Source organism: Homalodisca vitripennis, chromosome 4 (genome assembly GCF_021130785.1).
Source record: "Homalodisca vitripennis isolate AUS2020 chromosome 4, UT_GWSS_2.1, whole genome shotgun sequence".
In the NCBI taxonomy this organism is placed as follows: Eukaryota; Metazoa; Arthropoda; class Insecta; order Hemiptera; family Cicadellidae; genus Homalodisca; species Homalodisca vitripennis.
In genome coordinates, this window is record NC_060210.1 from 79377339 (window position 1) to 79400714 (window position 23376).

General features: G+C 37.2%; 2 protein-coding genes across 2 annotated transcripts in view; one reads left to right on the forward strand and one right to left on the reverse strand.

Moving 5' to 3' along the window:
- The window catches only part of LOC124359608 (26S proteasome non-ATPase regulatory subunit 1), a 251882-nt gene that overhangs the window by 132280 nt on the left and 96226 nt on the right, over positions 1-23376 (forward strand). The window lies entirely within an intron of this gene.
- LOC124359609 overlaps positions 1-23376 on the reverse strand; it is a 92094-nt gene that overhangs the window by 38086 nt on the left and 30632 nt on the right. The window lies entirely within an intron of this gene.

Consider the following 23376-nt stretch of genomic DNA (forward strand, 5'->3'; position numbering starts at 1 on the left):
TGGCGTATGTTTGTATTTTTAAACAGTGAACGCAATAAAATATGTTTTTACTTTGTTTACTAAGTTAACCGCACTCGTGCATAGAAACATATACATATATGATCGTACTTGAATGGTAAGAGAAATAAAGAGAATAAACAAGTAATTCATTGAATATATATACACCAGTATTATCGAAATGGCAGTATAACGTGTAATTTGGGAATAAATGGAAATATTGCTCCTGTGGTTAATTAATGACCATTTAGATGTAGATCATTCGACGTAATGAAGCCAATTGGTTGATTTCGACACAAAGAAATTTAACAGACGGACATTCTGATTTCCCCAGTGGCTCCGATATCAATGCTGGGGCTGCTGTCATCAGTGAGTAAGCAGATATACAATAGAGGTTCCTCCGAGTGGTTATTACTTTTTGTGTTAGATGTTACCCTCTGCTGGCAGTCAGTTCTTTCATTTTTGTGTTTTATTAATTGTCTTGGATGATATCAGGCAATCCATACCAGATAAAGTTACATGTGAGATAATTATATTTTATGCTTAGTATAATCAGTGTATTGATTGAAAACTAATATATTAATATATATAAAATATGGTGCCACAAACAATACCTACATATGATATTATGATAACTAGAAAATAACATAATTATTTATAAGTGTTGGTACACTACAATTATTAACCTGTTCAAATAATTTATGTTAAATCAAAGTTTGCTTTTATTATTTACGTTAAAGCTCTATGCAGAAGAATGACGAGTTAGATAAAATATTAAAGTATAAAGTAAATCTTTTGTAAACAACAGTTTACATCAGTGAAAAAATTTATGTAGCTATATATATATATATATATATATATATATATATATTAGTTATTAATTTTTAGCTTGAAAGATAAAAATTTATACTTATGCTGTTTGTTATTTGTGTGATAATATATATATATATATATATATATATATATACTGACTATTTACACTTAAACAACGTGCATTTTCTCTCTGCTATTTTCGTTCCTGTGTAAATTGTAAAGTTAAAGGGAGGAAAGTTCAGCTAGAGAGTTGCAATACGGGCGTAGTAAATTATTGCAGTGTAAAGTTTAAAGCAGCCTTTGACTGTGATACGTTCACAGAATTCTTGAACCGCCCACTTCTGCGTAGCAATCGATCCTCACCCTCATTATAATGTCAAAACTTTACTCTCCTCGTTGTTAGGCACTTTTTATAGACTTAATTATTGCTTAAGTAAATAAGACGGTAAAGAGAATGTGTGATTTGTAATTTAATATATAAAATGAGTGAATTATTATTTTTCATTGAAGAAAACAGTAAGTAGTCTCACTGGTAATGAGTGACGAATTAAGAGCAGTTCACCCCTGAAGAATTTGATTACAAAAATGGCTTCTGCATTAATCCATAAATCTGTCATTCTCATAAAAAATAGAAGCAGTATGCGTAAACTAAACAATAAAGGTGATATCGATTTTGTGTAATCCGCCCGCTGATTGAAAGATAACATTGGCAAGGGCAAATTAAACAGTGATGTGATGATACATTCTGCCCTTCTGGTTGTAAGAGACCTCCTAGCAGCTGTGGATAATGTTAACGGTAGTATAAAAAGCGTTATATATATATAATTTTATATTTTTATTTTATTAAATATATATAATATATATATATATACATATATATATACATATATATATATATAAATATTTATATAATATATAAAAAGTATAAAAATATAATTTTAACTTTTCCAAATTTCCATCTGTGCCATTAATGATATATCAGCTGGGTTTTTGAATGTTTTAGTTGCGTATTTATATTTTTGTTTATTTTATTTGTTGTGTTTCTTGTTTCTTGTTTTCTTCATTTATATTATGCTTCCTGAAGATGTGGGTATTAAATCCCACGAAATATATAGAAGCCTTGTAATCCTTGTCTTTCATTTCAATAAGTGAAGTGTATACATATATATATATATATATATATATATATATATATATATATATATAAGAATAAATAAATATATATATATATATATATATATATATTTACATAAACAGGTTATTCTCTTCTTAACAAATAAACCACGGTATATTGGTTTGAAACATTTATAAAGTTTCGTGTATCTAGGTACACTTCTTCAGATAAATATACATGTATAAATATTTACATAAATTGTGACAAAAAATTAGGTAACAACTCAAACAAGAAAAACAAACATTCTAAATAAATACAGTTGATCAGCAGCTGATGGGCCATGACATGACGTGTGTGAATAAGTTGACGAAAAATAAATTTATCATAAATTAAGACCCCTTGGATGTCTTATCTGAAGCACCAATTGGTGTGCAGTTTCACTTTTTTTCAATTTAAATCTATTAAGGCTTTCGTTTGAATCTTCAGGGATGTTATTTATGCCTTTGATGGTGTAGCAATTTTCTATCTGATTTTGTTTATGGACATTGATAGCGTGACTGGCTAAAGGTTTTTCTATATCGCTATGGACAATGTCAAATCGATGGCCAGTTACTCGTATGCGTAAAGGATTCGATGTTTGGCCGACGTACTGTTTTTCACAAAATTTACAGTCAAATTGGTAAATAAGGTTTTTAGTGTCACAGTTGATAGTTACTTTGATAGGATGTACATGATTGGTTACATTACTTTTGAAATTTTGACTTGTAGACATGATCTTACAGGTTCCACAACGAGGTTTTTGGCAAGGTTTACAACCAAAGGACTGTGATTCTTTATTTACCTTTTTTAGAGGATCACTACAGACCAACATCTGTTTAATGTTGTCGGGCTTTTTGAATACAACTCTTGGAGATTTTGAAAATAAGTCTTTAGTTTCCTGAGAATTTTGAAGTAGGTTAAAGGCTGTCTTCATGATTGAGTTGATTTTGTGAAGGCCAGGATAAAATTTTGTTATGAATTTCGGATCGTTTTGGGGAAAAGATTATTATTTTTGTTTGATGGTTGATTCAAATTGTTCTTGATAACTTTATCGGGATATCATAATTTTATAAAACCACAAGTTAATTTACTGATATAATTAATAAAATCGCCCTCATTATTGTAAAGATTTTTCGCACGAATTGAAAGACTCTTCGGAATGCTTTTTTTCACATAAGTGGGGTGACAACTATTGTAATTCAAATACTGCATAGTATTTGTGTCTTTTACGTGTATTTTAGTTTTTAACAAACCAGACTCTATAAAAACATCTACGTCCAAGAAAGTAAGAATTTCATGAGAACATTTCCAAGTTTTGAGGGTTGAAAACGTGTTCAATGCATGTAGAAATTCTTGAAGGAGTTTCTTCACCATGATCCCACAGAAAAAATACATCATTAATAAAACGAAACCAAACTAAAGGAAGATGGTTCTGAGAATTTAGGAACTTTTCTTCCAATAATCCCATGAATAAATTGGCAAAAGAGGGAGCCATCCTTGTTCCCATGGCTGTGCCTTTGACTTGTAGATAAAATTTATTGTGAAATCTAAAACAGTTCATAGTTAAAACATAATGTATAAGTTTTAGTAAGAAATTTGTAGAAGGTTTATAGTCAATGGGTCTGCTGTTGAGAAAATGTTTAGCAGCATTTATACCATCATCATGTGGTATGGTTGTGTACAGTGATGTGACATCAACAGTAACTAGAATCGTGTTTTTCGAAACAGGTTGATTAATTTTTGATAGTTTTGAAATGAAGTCATCAGTGTTCTTTACGTAGGAGGGTAGTTGTTTGACAAATGGTTACAGCTGATCATCGATAAATGCAGAAATTCTCTCAGTTGGGCAACCGTAGCTGGTTACGATTGGACGTCCTGGAGGTGGTCTAATATCTTTATGAATTTTTGGAAGAAGATAGAAAGTTGGAGTTCTTGGAATTTTGGGAGTTAATATGATATGAAAATGAATTATCATTAACAATGATACACAACACCAAAACACAATTTATTAGGTTAGCACAAGAATAACACAGATACATATCACGGACTAACTAGGCAAACATACACGTTGGAGTATTTGGAATATTACATATGAGTGAAGTAAATAAATATATTTCTTTATTTATTGATAGTCTACTAAACTAAACTTAAAAATTTGAGCATTATTCATGCTAGATTTCCACGTGCATCGCAAAAATAAATACTGGTAGTGGCGAAACGGGTACGCCTTACGGAGGGGGGGGGTATGTATTCTTGTCTCATACGTATTGGAATCGGGTAGGACATCGTCTGCCTCTGAATCGAAATTATGCAATCCATTCACACTACAGTATATTACCAGTGCGAATGTGTTAGATAGGAAAATGAACTTAATTATAAGAGGTAAGAGGTGTTCTTCAGTGTTCATAATATGAAATTCAAAGAGAAAAAAACAGCTTTGCTAAGGTTTATGATAAGTGCCATTTGATACTTAACTAAATAAACACATTGTAGGCCTATGGTTTAGGTAAGGTAGTTTGGACCCCGCTGATTAGTGTTGTACTTAGCGGGGCCATTTAAATGTAATAAAATAATTCAATAAAATATATGTGAGTGACCTTAAAAATAAAATAATTGTAACAATTGTACTTTAATAGTAAGATCCGGAAACAAAAATTATAACATAAAAGAAATTATTACATATGTGTATTAGCTTATCATAAAGATTGCTGGTTTGGGCAAAGTTGTACAATGGTGGACATGTCATAAGTTTGCGTACAACTGAATATAGGTAAACTAAGCAGAACTGATAATACCGTGTAATCCGTCCCGCTGATTGAAAGACAACGCCGGTAGCGCTCTCGCGGGATAATTAGCCCCTGACACAGGGTTCAAACATCTTGTACTGAACTACTTGACATTGTTGTTCTTTCAACCCCTCATACACGGCTTACTTACGGGTTAAGAATTACTTAATCATCAATTAAAGGTTTATTATCATGTTAAATATCTCTGTTACGTTTTTTGTTTAAATCTCAATCCTTAGTAGTTTTGGTCATATCAAATTACGTACATAACGACTATCAGTTGGATCACTGCTGGTAGTTAGCCGTTGGGCCGCTACTCGGGGACGCCCTTGTCTGGCAGAAGTACCTTAGTCTTGTTACTCGCGCGACGAACTTTACTGGGTATACTTGTTTAACTTGAAACTCATGAACCCTTACGAAAAGGTTTTATTGTGTGGACAGGTTTGCTGGTGGACACAGAAATGTTGCAGTTACCATGTCTCACGTAAAAGTTATTGATACATGTTTACAGGATTACATATAACGATGTGGCATTAGGTGCTGAACAGTATATCATTTTTGTTACCAAAACATTTTGTGTGATAGTATATTTATGTAATTGGTTATTGCTATTTGTTTTTATGTGATTGTTTGCAGACTTAATGTAAGTACTTGTTGCACAATCCATGCTAAAGTCTTAAATTATGTTACCTTTCAAAATGTCATACATTTTGATGCCAATAAATTAATATCCTTTTGAGAATAACTACATTAGTCTATTAAAATATTACGAACGATTGTATCACGACTACTAGTAGTAAGTACGTGTCATTTGACCTTACCAATCAGAGGAAGTGGGGTGTGTCGGGTGAGCGCGGCCAAGAACTCACTGCGGGGTGTAACTTCACATTTATAATGTACATTGTACTCTCGCCACCCCCTTCTCCCCGTTCCCCCTTTCCCATCACCACACCCTATCACACCCATAGCACTCTTTTTTAATCCATCAACCAGCTTTTATCCTTCCTACCTAAATTTATTATGAATGGACATTTCATTCGCGTCGTTTTAAATTGAGAGGAACGCGTTGTTTAATGGGGGAGCAAGTATGAATTTTGCTCCTCCACATAATTTTACCTCAGTATAAATTACACGGTTCGTGTTGTTTATTTTATCTTTATTGTAAACAGCTCTGTGTAGATATTTACTGTGTAGATGTGTGTTTTTATGTAGTGGTTCGCTTTAGTAATAATTCATAATGATCTATTTGGACGTCCTCGATTTGATACTAATCCTGTGATATTTCACACTCTAATTGAGTTCATTGAACAAACACAATACGTGTGTTCATTGATGAGTTTCAACAATTTTAAGTTTAAAGTTTCTTTTTAGGAATAAATTGTGAAGAAACGTGATTTTCAGGGCATTTGCCCACGTTCGGTGATAGTAGGTCAGAGAATTGCAATCTGATCTCTACTTCAGGTATATATCTAACCTAACACATAACTATATAGTAAAATCCTGTGTTCTCTCTATATATAGTTGGCTAAAGATGATATGGCAAGTATTTATATCTCGTGTCGTTTGTTAAGTGTGTATAATTACATTATGATCCAAAATTTGATATTTATTGAAACTTTTTCGCTAACTCAACCTTTTTGCTGGTCTTATTGTAAAAAGGTTATGCAAGACTGTGCACAGCTAAGAAGAGAGGAACTTCGGTTCTCAGCTGCAGATTTATAGAGGAGTTGAGGTGGTTGTTTTGTGAGTGATGGCGGGCGCCGCGCATTACATTGGAGCAGGAAACTTAAGAGGCGACGGCGGCGTATTGTAATAAGGAAATAAGTGTTCCGGAGCGGCACAGTCGCGGTTGGCCGCCCTCCTTGTCTGTTAGGCGATTGGCCCTCTATCGCCAAATAGTTGGCTTACTCGTTATGTAATATTATTATTAGTACATATTTTACAAAAATTGTTTTGATGTTGAATTAGACCAGCCAATGATAAAAATCCTGCAGGTATTTATGTAATCATCTCTATGCATTATTTTTAATTAGGGACAATTTAGCAATTTAAAAATATAATAGATCAGATTCCGAAGCCTGTAAAAAACAAAATACAGCAAACATTTTCTACTCTAAACGGTATCTTTTATATTCGTTATGTGTGTGTGTATAATACTTTGTCAACATGTATAACTTTATATCAATATATTATACCATAACGTTTTTAACTTTTAATATTAAAATGAACGAGTTGAACTTAGAACGCCGAAGTAGTTGATTGCCTACTCACAACTTCACAAGAAACAGCCATTAAGAAACCCAATAAGAAAGTATATTTTATGTATTTTCTAGAGTTACAGCTATTAGAATAGCATGCATAACAAGAAAAAAATCTAAAATATAGTTAGTTTGCATAAACAAACTCAGCAGCTTCTTCAATGGGCAGATAAAGCACTCAAGTGTTTTCTTTCTACCCCGTAGTTGGCAGTTGCATACTACACACATAAGGCATAAATGTTCTTATTAATAAGATTTATTTCATTGAGACAGGGTACAATATTATGGAAATATGTTGTAGAGGCTATGATGTTTAATAGAGTAAATGTGAATACTTGTTATATAAAAATAGAGAAAAGCTTATTACACTTACTGTCCGTGTGTTTTGTGAGATAGCAAATCTTCACTTGTGATAGTTGTTGGAGAATTGATTATTGGAAGTCATGAGTGATCGTCAGGTGTGTGAATGTGACACTCATTGTTACTGAATAATAATTGTTACTATGTTACTGTATCGACCCAGACGCGACGCCTAACCGTCAGTTTGTGACGCCAAATTAGTGAAAGTTGTTAGAGAATTGATTATTGGAAGTAATAACTGAATATTAGGAGTGTGCATGTGACATCATTGTTACTGAACCGTCAGTTTGTGACGCCAAAACTTCACTAGTGACAGTTGTTGGAGAAGTGATCATTGGAACTAGTGATTGAACGTCAGGTGTGTGCATGTGGCACCATTGTTACTGAACCGTCAGTTTGTGACGCCAAACCTTCACTAGTGACTGTTGTAGGAGAAGTGATCATTGGAACTAGTGATTGAACGTCAGGTGTGTGCATGTAGCACCATTGTTACTGAACCGTCAGTTTGTGACGCCAAACTTTCATTAGTGAAAGTTGTTAGAGAATTGATTATTGGAAGTAATAACTGAATATTAGGTGTGTGCATGTGACATCATTGTTACTGAACCGTCAGTTTGTGACGCCAAACCTTCACTAGTGACTGTTGTTGGGGAAGTGATCATTGGAACTAGTGATTGAACGTCAGGTGTGTGCATGTGGCACCATTGTTACTGAACCGTCAGTTTGTGACGCCAAACTTTCATTAGTGAAAGTTGTTAGAGAATTGATTATTGGAAGTAATAACTGAATATTAGGTGTGTGCATGTGACATCATTGTTACTGAACCGTCAGTTTGTGACGCCAAACCTTCACTAGTGACTGTTGTTGGGGAAGTGATCATTGGAACTAGTGATTGAACGTCAGGTGTGTGCATGTGGCACCATTGTTACTGAACCGTCAGTTTGTGACGCCAAACTTTCATTAGTGAAAGTTGTTAGAGAATTGATTATTGGAAGTAATAACTGAATATTAGGTGTGTGCATGTGACATCATTGTTACTGAACCGTCAGTTTGTGACGCCAAACCTTCACTAGTGACTGTTGTTGGGGAAGTGATCATTGGAACTAGTGATTGAACGTCAGGTGTGTGTATGTGACATGCATTGTTACTGAATAATTGCTGACGTGTTGCTGTTACTACCACGACACGACGCCTACACGTCCCGTTGTCGGGTTGTCATATATATAATTAGAACGTCAGGTGTGTGTATGTGACATGCATTGTTACTGAATAATTGCTGACGTGTTGCTGTTACTACCACGACACGACGCCTACACGTCCCGTTGTCGGGTTGTCGTATATATAATTAGAGATTGTACTTCAATTCTTCATCACTACTCAATAACTGTGATATTTAATTTAAAGTCGACTAAATGCATTATATTTTCCATTATTTGTTCAGTTATACTCTATAGATATTGTTTAATCTATAGAGAAAACAAATAGGGTGTTCTGTCCCGGGACAGATAAATATTTTTACTAAGAGTTAAGGTAACTGCAAAACTAGATACAAAGTAAATGGACATAAAAATCTAATTTGATACCTATTCAGTGACTCGCCGCTTGCTCAAGGGGACGACCCACAAGGAGTCAGAAGAAAATCTTTAATGTAAGTATTTGTTGATTATGCACATGCAATTGAAGGTCTTTATTAGTAGAGCACAATGCCGCCACCCGACCTAAAATGGACAACGGAGCCGGAAATGGCAGCAGTTCAATGGTGACTTGAATTTATAATTAATACTGGTAATTACGTGGAATTTACAAAAAGTAATCAGTACCATTACTGGGGTTGAGTGAAAATAAATCAAACAAGGAAAATGAATGAACTTACATTGGCCTAGCAGATAAAGTTATTTGAGACCGATTATCACAACTGTTACTGATATCACTGATACGATAGTTGTTTGGTATTATTTAGATGTTTAATACTCTCAGGGAGCTTACCGAGTAGTTTCACGCCACTAGAAATGCTGTCGTTCTTGCCTGATACAGTAATAATTTCCAAAGTCGCAAGTGCCTTAATATTTTATGGCTATGCAATCAACGTACAACACCGAGTAGTCAGATTGCCTAACTCGCGCCTTCATAGCGGTTATTGTGAGTAGTAGCCTAATTACAGACAGAAAGTGATAGTAAGTAAGTATACATACTGAGTAAGTGGAACCTTGAGAAAGAATGTTTGGGAAGATTCAGTAATGGTTAACTGGCCAAATCAATTATCTAAGTTGGGAAGCCTCGGAGGGTTAGTCCCCAGGGCCCTGTCCATCTTCCCGCCCGGCCTTCCCCTCCGTCTTACAAACAGCCCGATTTGTATTGTCAAACTTTGCCGTCCATAATCCGTTTATCGTGTATCTGCCAATCTGTGAGAAAAAGTGGGAAAACAAACATCAGCTTCAAATAACTGAAATAGTACTATAATAGGATAAGCCATAAATAACTTGGAGGGAGTGTTATGGTTTTATTCAAGCATCATAATGAAAAATACTATATTTTGTACAATTATAACACATATGATTGATTTAATATACCATTCAATCGTGTTCTCGAATATCTGGAATATATAACTTGGGGAAAAGTAAATCGGGAAGGTTTCTTATAGAAAAGAATATTAAAGACTGCCTAAAAACTTTTTGTATTTTGAGAAATCATCTTTGCTTATGCAAGAATTTAAAAGGAATAGTTTTTTTATTTGCTAAATGGATTTTTCGTTACGTCAATTTGAGTTTCAGCTGTATTTGCACAAGAGCTAGTTGATCTAAATTATAAATTACTAAATGCAATAAGTTTAGGTAAGCCGAGCATTAACATCTTACACGTATTAAAGGTTTAGTTGTTCATTATAAAATACATTTAAACGGGTGTCTAGACTTAGCCCATAAGATAACACCCCCAAACAATACCCATGATTAATGTGACAGTTCCGCGCCTCCGCAATATTCCTCCCACACACCACTATCTATATTGTACCTAAGTCACAGTTGGTATTCAGTATAATAGCTAAGAAAGCTCCCGTGTAAGTATAAATACGCGTGGATGTGCAGGTAGGGAAGGGATCCTAACGAGAGGGGTAATCTCAGCCCCTACGATAATACCACCAAACAATGCCTGTGATTAATGATAATTTCGCGTTTCCGCAATTTGCTGCCCACACGCCAGTATCTATATTGTACCGAAGTTGTGGGTCACAGTTGGTATTCAGTATAACAGCTAAGAAAGCTCCCGTGTAAGTATAAATACGCGTAGATGTCTAGGTAGGGAAGGGAAGCCTAACGATGGGTGTAATCTCAGCCCCTACGATAATACCACCAAACAATGCCTGTGATTAATGATAATTTCGCGTTTCCGCAATTTGCTGCCCACACGCCAGTATCTATATTGTACCGAAGTTGTGGGTCACAGTTGGTATTCAGTATAACAGCTAAGAAAGCTCCCGTGTAAGTATAAATACGCGTAGATGTCTAGGTAGGGAAGGGAAGCCTAACGATGGGTGTAATCTCAGCCCCTACGATAATACCACCAAAACAATGCCTGTGATTAATGATAATTTCGCGTTTCCGCAATTTGCTGCCCACACGCCAGTATCTATATTGTACCGAAGTTGTGGGTCACAGTTGGTATTCAGTATAACAGCTAAGAAAGCTCCCGTGTAAGTATAAATACGCGTAGATGTCTAGGTAGGGAAGGGAAGCCTAACGATGGGTGTAATCTCAGCCCCTACGATAATACCACCAAACAATGCCTGTGATTAATGATAATTTCGCGTTTCCGCAATTTTGCTGCCCACACGCCAGTATCTATATTGTACCGAAGTTGTGGGTCACAGTTGGTATTCAGTATAACAGCTAAGAAAGCTCCCGTGTAAGTATAAATACGCGTTTATGATGTCTAGGTAGGGAAGGGAAGCCTAACGATGGGTGTAATCTCAGCCCCTACGATAATACCACCAAACAATGCCTGTGATTAATGATAATTTCGCGTTTCCGCAATTTGCTGCCCACACGCCAGTATCTATATTGTACCGAAGTTGTGGGTCACAGTTGGTATTCAGTATACAGCTAAGAAAGCTCCCGTGTAAGTATAAATACGCGTTTATGTGCAGGTAGGGAAGGGATCCTAACGAGAGGGGTAATCTCAGCCCCTACGATAATACCACCAAACAATGCCTGTGATTAATGATAATTTCGCGTTTCCGCAATTTGCTGCCCACACGCCAGTATCTATATTGTACCGAAGTTGTGGGTCACAGTTGGTATTCAGTATAACAGCTAAGAAAGCTCCCGTGTAAGTATAAATACGCGTGGATGTGCAGGTAGGGAAGGGATCCTAACGAGAGGGGTAATCTCAGCCCCTACGATAATACCACCAAACAATGCCTGTGATTAATGATAATTTCGCGTTTCCGCAATTTGCTGCCCACACGCCAGTATCTATATTGTACCGAAGTTGTGGGTCACAGTTGGTATTCAGTATAACAGCTAAGAAAGCTCCCGTGTAAGTATAAATACGCGTTTATGTGCAGGTAGGGAAGGGAACCCTAACGAGAGGGGTAATCTCAGCCCCTACGATAATACCACCAAACAATGCCTGTGATTAATGACAATTCCGCGTTTCCGCAATCTTCCGCAAACACGCCACTAACTACATTGACGAAATCACGCAGTTTCCACTGGCACTGTAGCCTAAATACTCTTTTAGTCGCATCATATCGGTACTAACAAGTAAAGACAACACGATTTGAAACGAAATTTCTGGTATTTGTAAATTTTATTTAAAGTATATAACGTTTTCTGAATTAATAATAACAAAGAACATTTGTTTTCATAATGGATTATATTGTATTTCTGTGAGACGATGTTCAAATGCAATGCATTTAATGTTGGCTAATTTAATTTTAAAAGTAGGGAAATTGTGTAATAAAAGACAACAACAACTCAGACAGCTTAAGTTTTGTTTCCGTATGGAGGAAAGCATGCCAGTCCATATGAGTTTATTGCAATACATGATTCAGGGTCAATCGAACCTTATTCAATGAGTGAACACCGCGATTTCGTCTCCAGTGACAATTAACTTGGCCCGGCCACGTCTCGCGCTATTGTGGCCTACCTCGCCGTTCTGGTCAATTGTTTTCCATTTGTTAGCCAGCCACTGAGCGAGTGGTTTCCTTCTGTGTTCACCTCTATTTTATTTTGTATAGTATAATTTATTTTTATTGATTATAAACTGTAAAGGTTATCAAATTCTATACTATAGTATAAACTAATTGTGAAAAAGGGTTTTCAAAATCCATGGAATGGATTCTACTTGAAATTGAAAGTGTTATAAAACTATTAATAATAAAACGACTGAACCACGAGTCTTTATGCGTGCCTTGTAATTTACTCCGTAACTATAAATATTGTATACGTATGAAACTCGTTTGTTGCACGTGCGGTTGCTCTCATACACGCCCAGTGTGGGGTTAGTCTATCGTAGTATTAAGTATATATATTCAATTTATTTATTAAGAAACAAATCTCTTACCAAGCCTTATTACACCATGTTTTATACGTTCTGAAAAATAGAAGAACGATTTTGATATAGTAAAAGCGGATAGTTCTGGCATGTACGGGGACAATGATGATTTTGATGTAGTATTGGAGACAGTACGAGATAAACCGTCATAACTCACCACGATGTACAACTACGTTTCTTGTATCGTGATTGATGTTTAATTTCCTCGAGAGCATTAAGTAGAGCATTGGTATGTAATTTAGTATCGGTCAGATTTACGGCAACAGTTGGAATACCCAGGAGTTTTGTGATATGTGATTAATTCTTTATGATAAGGTTTCAGAATTATATGTGAGTTTAATATAGAAACTGTGTTTACAGGTTACAAATTAATTGTTAAATCAGATGAATCACAAAGGCGCAACAGAATTCTTCATAAAACGTAAACGATTTAGTGGTTTACGTTGTATTTTCTATAAATAAAACTCGCAATGTTCTGAAGGAAAGGTGTGTAGAATTTCTTTGTTGAATGTATGTTGTTTGCATTCCTCTCTTCTCCAGACCGGCACTTTGTGTAATCAGCCATCGATATGTTTGGTTCTGGAGCGTTCCCGTATTCTCTGGCAATCTTCCCGGAGGATGTTTGTACTATTTTATTTGTTATAATATTGTCTAAATTGGGCAATCCACTGTCATAGTACCTAAACCTTAAACAAAATTGGTACAACCTTTGATTAGTGTTTAAGACAGTTTTCTAGACCGACTATTGCTCCGTGTGAGGGAGCAGATACCCCGGGGCGGTATCGGGTGTTTAGCTATTTAGGCGGTATGGAACTTGTTTCAATCGAGTGCCCAGACTCTGAGAGCACTTCACTGTTATTGCAACTTTTATAGCAATCTTCTCTATTTAATCAGGTTTTATTGTTCTCCCCTCTACTGTGAAACTTTCCTGCTCACATTATACCTGTATACTGGCGTTCTCTACTATCTTATTCTTTTCGTTCAGTATGGATGCACTTTTTTCCCTTATACTAGAGTCCTTCACTGTTGGTTCCTTAGTTTTAGTTGGTTCCAATTTAGTTTTATATTTTCCTCAACACTACGTAACAAGTTTTGGAGTAAAAGGGTATCATTTAAATTTACGTGAGTGCCGAAAATTGTATGAGATTGAAAAAAACGCAGTGACTTAGTGTCCTTAGACGTATTACTTGTAAAAATAGAAAAATTAAAAGTTTTTTGGGCTATACACTTCAGGATTTTGATTATTTCCCTTTTATTCCCCTACTGTGTGAAACAAACCTTAAGTAGTGAGTAGGTGGTGTAGATGAAAATGTCTGTTATTCTCTCTATAAAGACTAAAAATAAGCTTCAAATATTTCCCTCCAATATTTGTACTGTAGAGTTTAATGTCAGATGTGTCACTTTAGTGATTCGACCATTACGCAAGAAATTGCCTTTGCGTCTTTGTTTTTCATAATAAAAATTCGTAATTATTACAACCTTCAACAAGTTCGATACTTCCTCTCATACTTATTGGCGATAGGCTACGATCACCACCGCCGATTCCAAACTTGGCCAATATACTGCGTACAAAGTTCGATACTTCCTCTCATACTTATTGGCGATAGGCTACGATCACCACCGCCGATTCCAAACTTGGCCAATATACTGCGTACAAAGTTCGATACTTCCTCTCATACTTATTGGCGATAGGCTACGATCACCACCGCCGATTCCAAACTTGGCCAATATACTGCGTACAAAGTTCGATACTTCCTCTCATACTTATTGGTGTGTTCAACATCCGACACGATGCTATCTTCTCGTGTTTTGCAGCTTACTACTATAACAGTAATGCAAGTTTACAATAGGCATTAACATTTTATTGGAATAAAGTGCTTGTGTACGATATTTATTAATGAAGTTAGAAGGCTGTAAATTGTAGAAAGCTGGATAAAGGAGGCTAATTTGTCGCTGGTACATTTATTATTTTTCTTAAATTAGTTTATTAATATAATTTTTGTTTCAAGCCAAGAAATAATTAGATAAAAACCCTATTATGATATACTCATAAGTTTGCATTACAATATGAAAATTTGGAAATGTACAGTGTACTGGTGTAAATGGCGTTTGTGTTATGAGCTGGGACAGTGCCAGCCTGGTTCGGTGTAATAGCCTCTACTGCTGCGGTATATTATTCAGGTGTGATCTGCCGCTGTAGAAGTGATATAATCTGGCCGCCCTCACTCGCCACGCCACGCTACCGTAGCGTCTACCCTCTGGTGTAATATAGCCTCTACTGCTGCGGTATATTATTCAGGTGTGATCTGCCGCTGTAGAAGTGATATAATCTGGCCGCCCTCACTCGCCACGCCACGCTACCGTAGCGTCTACCCTCTGGTGTAATAGCCTCTACTGCTGCGGTATATTATTCAGGTGTGATCTGCCGCTGTAGAAGTGATATAATCTGGCCGCCCTCACTCGCCACGCCACGCTACCGTAGCGTCTGCCCTCTGGTGTAATAGCCTCTACTGCTGCGGTATATTATTCAGGTGTGATCTGCCGCTGTAGAAGTGATATAATCTGGCCGCCCTCACTCGCCACGCCACGCTACCGTAGCGTCTACCCTCTGGTGTAATAGCCTCTACTGCTGCGGTATATTATTCAGGTGTGATCTGCCGCTGTAGAAGTGATATAATCTGGCCGCCCTCACTCGCCACGCCACGCTACCGTAGCGTCTACCCTCTGGTGTAATATAGCCTCTACTGCTGCGGTATATTATTCAGGTGTGATCTGCCGCTGTAGAAGTGATATAATCTGGCCGCCCTCACTCGCCACGCCACGCTACCGTAGCGTCTACCCTCTGGTGTAATCATTAGCATTGTCAATCAACGTACCTCCACTCCAGTCTTCTGTGCCAATTATATTGGTTAATCACAAATCTGAAATCAGACGATCCACTTTGTTTTTGTTACTGGGTTTTAAATATTTTGTAACTGAATAGACAACGTTATTTGTCGTATCGACCAAATAAGTCCATTATGAAATTCATTATGCGGGAGATACATATTTTAATTTAAAACGGTAGTAAGTAATTTCCTTATCTCTCTCACATATAATATCGGACATTGTGTTCTGTAAGTTACTTCAACGTTGAAACATCTTTTTTGGCAACTTTATTGTGATCGTTATCATGTTATCCATGAGTTACGATTGAAAACTCAATTAAAATAACGTTACATGCATCAGAACCCTCTAGTGGCTGATGGATTTGTCATTTATTACTTTTGTTAAACTACAAATAAAAAACCAGATTGATTTAATATCCAATAATTATGTTGTATGTACGGCATTTCTCCAGAAATATTAGGAATGATGTAGTATAGAAGCACGGTGAGAGAGTCTAATACGTATATTTTGTGCCGGTGTTTTGTGCACAGAGATAAATTAGACAGGACACAAAAGTGACGTATGTTTGTTTACAGATTCGAGGTATCTGTGTCACAGCTATTGTAGGCTGCAAAAACAGTGTTTACGTTAGCGCGCAGTTTATCCTCTCAACCCAGAATCCCAAATTACGCTATTTGTATTCTTTGGTGAAGATTGCGTTTCGACCTATTACTGGAAAACGCAACATAATGCTTTCTACAACGTGGTCTACAATATTCGCACAGCAGACTACAGACAGTTAGTTTGTTAGCTTTGGCTCAGGATTGTGTCCGAACAAATAAACCTATTCTCTTCTTCTAAATTCATAAATGTCTGAGAGTAATAAAACAGGAAATTGTTGTGATTGTGCTTTGAATAGCACTTTAAACCCTTCAACAATATACGTAAGATACTACTCGTACAACCACCCAACAGTACCGGTACGAGATAGACATGCTTGTTAGAAATAACGGCACACGACCATATGTTACGTCACGGAAGCTGCTCAGAACTCTCCGTGTATACAGAAATGAAAAGGGCGTACATTACTAGTGAATATACTTAGAAATGTGTATATTTACGATAGTTAAAAATTGTTGTATCAAATGTTACATATGGTCTAATAAAATAAAATATTAACCCTCCAAGCGTCCATCTTCATTATTTTTGACGACATGGACTTTCACTAAACGTCATCATAGAAATTTTTGATGATAAACATTCATGCCTTAAAACTCATTTTGCCGACATTATAACCTATATCGTTTGAAAGCCCATGAGGTTTAGTGGCCTTTCGATTTCTTGTACAAAAAGATTTTCACTGTTTACAGTATATTTTGTCCTGGTTTACGTTTAAATTAGTCTTTATGTAGTTACTAATTGTTAGAAATGATATTATTGTATGTAAATATTGTTTATGTTTTCATAAAAGATAATCATTATTTTCACTTTCCTCTATATAAGTAAATATTATGAATTGCTAAAAAAACTTACAGCAATGTATATATAATATTGTTCTGTTCATGGCACAATTTTCTAAAAGTAGGTTATTCTAATTGTTGTATTGCTACTATATTTAGTATAATATAAAAAATAAGAACATTGTTATATGAATGTGCTATATAATTACGGCGAGGACAAAATTTCAAATGTGCATATATTTGTAAAAATATTGGAAAACATATTAATATAAACAGTTCAAAATTATACATTTCTGTCTTCAAGACAAAACTCCCTCCAATTCGGATATTATGAATTTTGAATATAGTTAATATTTTAAATGCATTAGCATACTTTATTGCTAATTTTGTTTGTATTTTTATTGTTTGGTTCTTAATTTTAGTTTTAATTTTTTAATCTATAAACTAAGAAATTGTTTTTTCTAACTTCATAGTTACACAGTCTGAAAGCACAGTTCTTTGCAAAAAGTGGTATTTAACAATTAAATTACTATTTAAATTAATTATAAATTTTACAAGGACAGCCTGCAAAACCTCATACAGAGGGTACGAATTTACAAAATATGGTGGACGCTCGGAGGGTTAATGGGAATCAAATTGTTTTGGGTAAAAATGCAGTCAAAAGTGCAAGTCCCAGTCATGTCGTGGAGTATGGTAGAAGTTCTTAGTATTACAAGTAAATTGTGAAGAAATTTGTACATTACACCATCAATCGTAACTTTAACATATCCTGGGAGATCAGTGACAGGTCACAGATGGAAACGTTTGAGCGTGACAGTCAAGGGAGTTGTTCCGTCAGTCACGTCACGGAGTCTGGTAGAAGTTCTGGGTATTAAAAGTAAATTGTGAAGAAATTCGTACATTGGACCATTCTAACTGATGAAATATCCTGGGAGATCAGTGACAGATCACAGATGGAAACGTTTGAGCGTGACAGTCAAGGGAGTTGTTCCGTCAGTCACGTCACGGAGTCTGCCAGGAACTCTCGGAAATAAAACTGAATTGCGTCGGAACTGCTGTAGTTGCCACTCTCCACCCGATCCCAGTCCTACCCAATACCTTTTATTACAATGCTCCAGCTAACACAGTTTCCAAGTTCATTTCAAGTTACACAAAAAATCGTGTTAGTTGTGAATTTGTTATTAAGATCAGTATATTTGAATATTACTCCTATACAGGTTTGATTAATAAATTTTATTAAAATTTGTTTTAATACCAGCAAATTTCGTTCTCATATGACAAGATTCTGTATACAAGTTTATCCCCAACATGGACTGTGTCCACAAAACAGCGCGAGAGCTTATGCTGTTGTATCCTACAAATTGTAGACAAATTTTGTTTCTGATAATCCCCCAAGACGAACTACGGTGAGTGTGTGAGGGCGTTTGTGAAACCGTCTCAGAAGTGCGGTGCCGCACAAAGCCCACAAAACCGGGCGAGAGCACACGCTTTATCCTACAACTTGCAGACAAATTGTGTTTCTGATAATCCCCCAGACGAACTACGGTGAGTGTGTGAGGGCGTTTGTGAAACGTCTCAGAAGTGCGGTGCCGCACAAAGCCCACAAAACCGGGCGAGAGCACACGCTGTTATCCTACAACTTGCAGACAAATTGTGTTTCTGATAATCCCCCAAGACGAACTACGGTGAGTGTGTGAGGGCGTTTGTGAAACGTCTCAGAAGTGCGGTGCCGCACAAAGCCCACAAAACCGGGCGAGAGCACACGTTGTTATCCTACAACTTGCAGACAAATTGTGTTTCTGATAATCCCCCAAGACGAACTACGGTGAGTGTGTGAGGGCGTTTGTGAACCGTCTCAGAAGTGCGGTGCCGCACAAAGCCCACAAAACCGGGCGAGAGCACACGTTGTTATCCTACAACTTGCAGACAAATTGTGTTTCTGATAATCCCCCAAGACGAACTACGGTGAGTGTGTGAGGGCGTTTGTGAACCGTCTCAGAAGTGCGGTGCCGCACAAAGCCCACAAAACCGGGCGAGAGCACACGTTGTTATCCTACAACTTGCAGACAAATTGTGTTTCTGATAATCCCCCAGACGAACTACGGTGAGTGTGTGAGGGCGTTTGTGAACCGTCTCAGAAGTGCGGTGCCGCACAAAGCCCACAAAACCGGGCGAGAGCACACGTTGTTATCCTACAACTTGCAGACAAATTGTGTTTCTGATAATCCCCCAAGACGAACTACGGTGAGTGTGTGAGGGCGTTTGTGAACCGTCTCAGAAGTGCGGTGCCGCACAAAGCCCACAAAACCGGGCGAGAGCACACGCTTTATCCTACAACTTGCAGACAAATTGTGTTTCTGATAATCCCCCAAGACGAACTACGGTGAGTGTGTGAGGGCGTTTGTGAACCGTCTCAGAAGTGCGGTGCCGCACAAAGCCCACAAAACCGGGCGAGAGCACACGCTTTATCCTACAACTTGCAGACAAATTGTGTTTCTGATAATCCCCCAGACGAACTACGGTGAGTGTGTGTGTGAGGGCGTTTGTGAACCGTCTCAGAAGTGCGGTGCCGCACAAAGCCCACAAAACCGGGCGAGAGCACACGCTTTATCCTACAACTTGCAGACAAATTGTGTTTCTGATAATCCCCCAAGACGACCTTCTCTACAAAGGATGTCTCTACTCCACTTCAATCCGCTTAATATCATTTCATCCGGATCTCTGGCACACATACTGTAAGTAAAAAGCTGAAAACGTTGTTCTCATGTAAGAGATTCTCGTTTAACACATTTCAGACCGTATCACATTTACTAGTTATTTGCATTTGCATTGTTATGTAACTATATATATATATATATATATATATATATTATATATATATATATATATATATATATACATTAAACTGTATAAATGGCAATAGCCTGATTTAATTTAAATAAACATTGAATCACAAAAAGTACTTTTAAAAGAGTGAACAATTAATTTTTTTCAATTTTGAGCCTTACAAAAACGTGTTAATTTTTTTTAAATTCGTGAACCGGAACATATTTCCAGTCAGTAAAGTGTGTGCACAGGCTCAAGAAGTTTAGTAAAATTTCTTTCCATTTGAATTTTAAATTTATATAAGAAACTCTTAAAATATTTATATGGGGTGAAATTTACAGAGGGCTGAATAGCTAGTTATGTTTTAAAGTTACTTTGAAGAGCGTTGGGAATAAAAAGTCCAACGTAAATACTTAAAGTTTATATTGTGTGGCGGGAGAAACTTGGTTTATTGCAGCAGTTAACCGTACTAGTGAAAGGTCTGTCACTTCTATAACTGTGGTTAGTACTCGTGACGTAGTGCAGCAGTACCTCCCTGAGCATAGGTATGGTCTCTGAGCGTACGTACTCGTGACGTAGTGCAGCAGTACCTCCCTGAGCATAGGTATGGTCTCTTAGCGTACGTACTCGTGGCGTAGTGCAGCAGTACCTCCCTGAGCATAGGTATGGTCTCTTAGCGTACGTACTCGTGACGTAGTGCAGCAGCACCTCCCTGAGCATAGGTATGGTCTCTAGGGTACGTACTCGTGACGTTGTGCAGCAGTACCTCCCTGAGCATAGGTATGGTCTCTGAGCGTACGTACTCGTGACGTAGTGCAGCAGTACCTCCCTGAGCATAGGTATGGTCTCTGAGCGTACGTACTCGTGACGTAGTGCAGCAGTACCTCCCTGAGCATAGGTATGGTCTCTTAGCGTACGTACTCGTGACGTAGTGCAGCAGTACCTCCCTGAGCATAGGTATGGTCTCTTAGCGTACGTACTCGTGACGTAGTGCAGCAGTACCTCCCTGAGCATAGGTATGGTCTCTTAGCGTACGTACTCGTGACGTAGTGCAGCAGTACCTCCCTGAGCATAGGTATGGTCTCTTAGCGTACGTACTCGTGACGTAGTGCAGCAGTACCTCCCTGAGCATAGGTATGGTCTCTAGCGTACGTACTCGTGACGTAGTGCAGCAGTACCTCCCTGAGCATAGGTATGGTTGGTCTCTTAGCGTACGTACTCGTGACGTAGTGCAGCAGTACCTCCCTGAGCATAGGTATGGTCTCTAGGGTATGTACTCGTGACGTTGTGTAGCTGTATTTCCTGAAGCATATTCCCAGTCTGTAGCTTATTATCCTTACATGCCCTTAGTATCAGCTGATTTTTAAAACACCGTCGTTAGAGAGTTATAATTTCCATATTTTAAGTGCGAATGCTCTTAAAGCGTATGCGTATGCGTAAATTGCGTATTCTCGAGGTAGGGGCAGATTAATATATCATGTTCGTTATATTATAACTCATAAAACCTTGTTTAAAATAGGAGATGGCAAAATTACAATCTTTAGCATATTATCAATACTTTTATAATTGCTGGGAATAAAACAGGAATGTCCCTAACGACCGACGTGACGCGATGCAGTGCCAATAAATTTCGCCGGGCGGGTAGTGACGCGCGCAGCGCTCAAAGGAACCTATTAAAGCGTTATCGTCAACTTGCTTTTACGTTTGTCGTGTCAAAGGTTCGTATTTGCAGGATATCGGATTCTAAAACCATCGTTTGCCAACACGCGGAAAAACTTCAATTTTGCGATGAAACTATTGTCATGGTGCTAGCTAGATTTCTGTGAAGGAGACTTCGATATATGAAAATTCAATTTATTACAGTACACAAGCATGAATGAAACCTAATTAAAAAAAGAAACTAAGAAGAGGGTTAATGTGTTTTTAATACACCGATAACACTGTAGCCCGAGCGGAGGGAGGTAGAGCCCGAGTGTAGAGCCTGTGGTCCGAGTGTAGACGATTAGCATCACAAATAACATGCAGATGGCGCTACCCCTAACCTGGTTTGCGGCCGTCTCTCCGACCTAGTTTTTATTGCACGGGATAAATACTTCTATTTCACTTCTCGTGGACGACACAGCGTGCCATCTCGGCAGAGAAGATACAAAGTTATTTGTCCAGGAGGAGGGAATGGCAAGTGACAAGTGGACGCAGTCGCAGCAGCACACCTGTTGTTGGAGATCGTGACCCGCGACCTGTTGCTCACCGCCTCTCTGTTGTTCTCTCATCTCAGATTGTCACGTCTTATCAGCTGCCGCACTTACAACAGGCAACACGAATAAATAGACGTGGGGAAAGTTTCGGATGGATTTATCGCTCGTTTAGTTAGACGGGAACTTCTGATGAACGACAAGACCCAAGTTATGTAAAATGTTTTCATGTTTATCAAGTATAAAAAACAAAATAAAATAAAAAAATGTATAGTTATTTGACAAAGTAATTGTATACTAAAAAAGTATATATTGTTTTCAGGCGACAGTTAAAACGATATCAGTGAAATCTAACGAGCATTTAGTGCTCTTAATTACTGTTTATCAATGGGCGAATAGTATACAGTAAGTTGTTTTATTCCACTTGGATCTGCTTAGTAAATGATCGGGATGTAGTGTTTTGAGGGAAGTCGTAACATGTTCAGCGGTTTCCAAGCATGTAATTAAATGCGAAACCACCAAACGAGTAACTGAAAAGTTGGAGTATTCCCTGAGCTGGAAAAATACACATCCCTTGTTTTAAAATTCCGATCATCTGTGTAATCGCTTCACCAAATATTGCGTTTTTGCTTCATTACATAGTTGTAGAGAACCAGTGAGCGTGCATTTAGGTCAAAACATCAGTATTTTATAGTTATGTGTTGTATTTTTTAGTTAAAATTTTGATGTACCATTAAGACGAAAAGCTGAAACAATTTTATAATCCGGTTAATCTTTCTTTATATTGGAATGACATAAGAATCTAATACAGTGTTATGTAAAATTTACATGAAAAATGTCTGTAAAAATTAGTTTTATGAAAGAACGAATTATGTTATGTAATTTTTAATTGAAAGAAAGGCGTAAATAATCTGATTTCGTGAAATTTATGCCGGGCAAGCCACCCCTCCTTAATTCCTTAGCTTTGTAATATAACAGATTTTAACTCTCGTACCGTATAATCCTCTTATGGAAATATTATGGCGAGTAAAGATATATTTGCTCAGTGTTTATAATGAGAGAAGCTTGGGTAAGATCCATCGCATGTCCACATATATTAATTGTTACAGT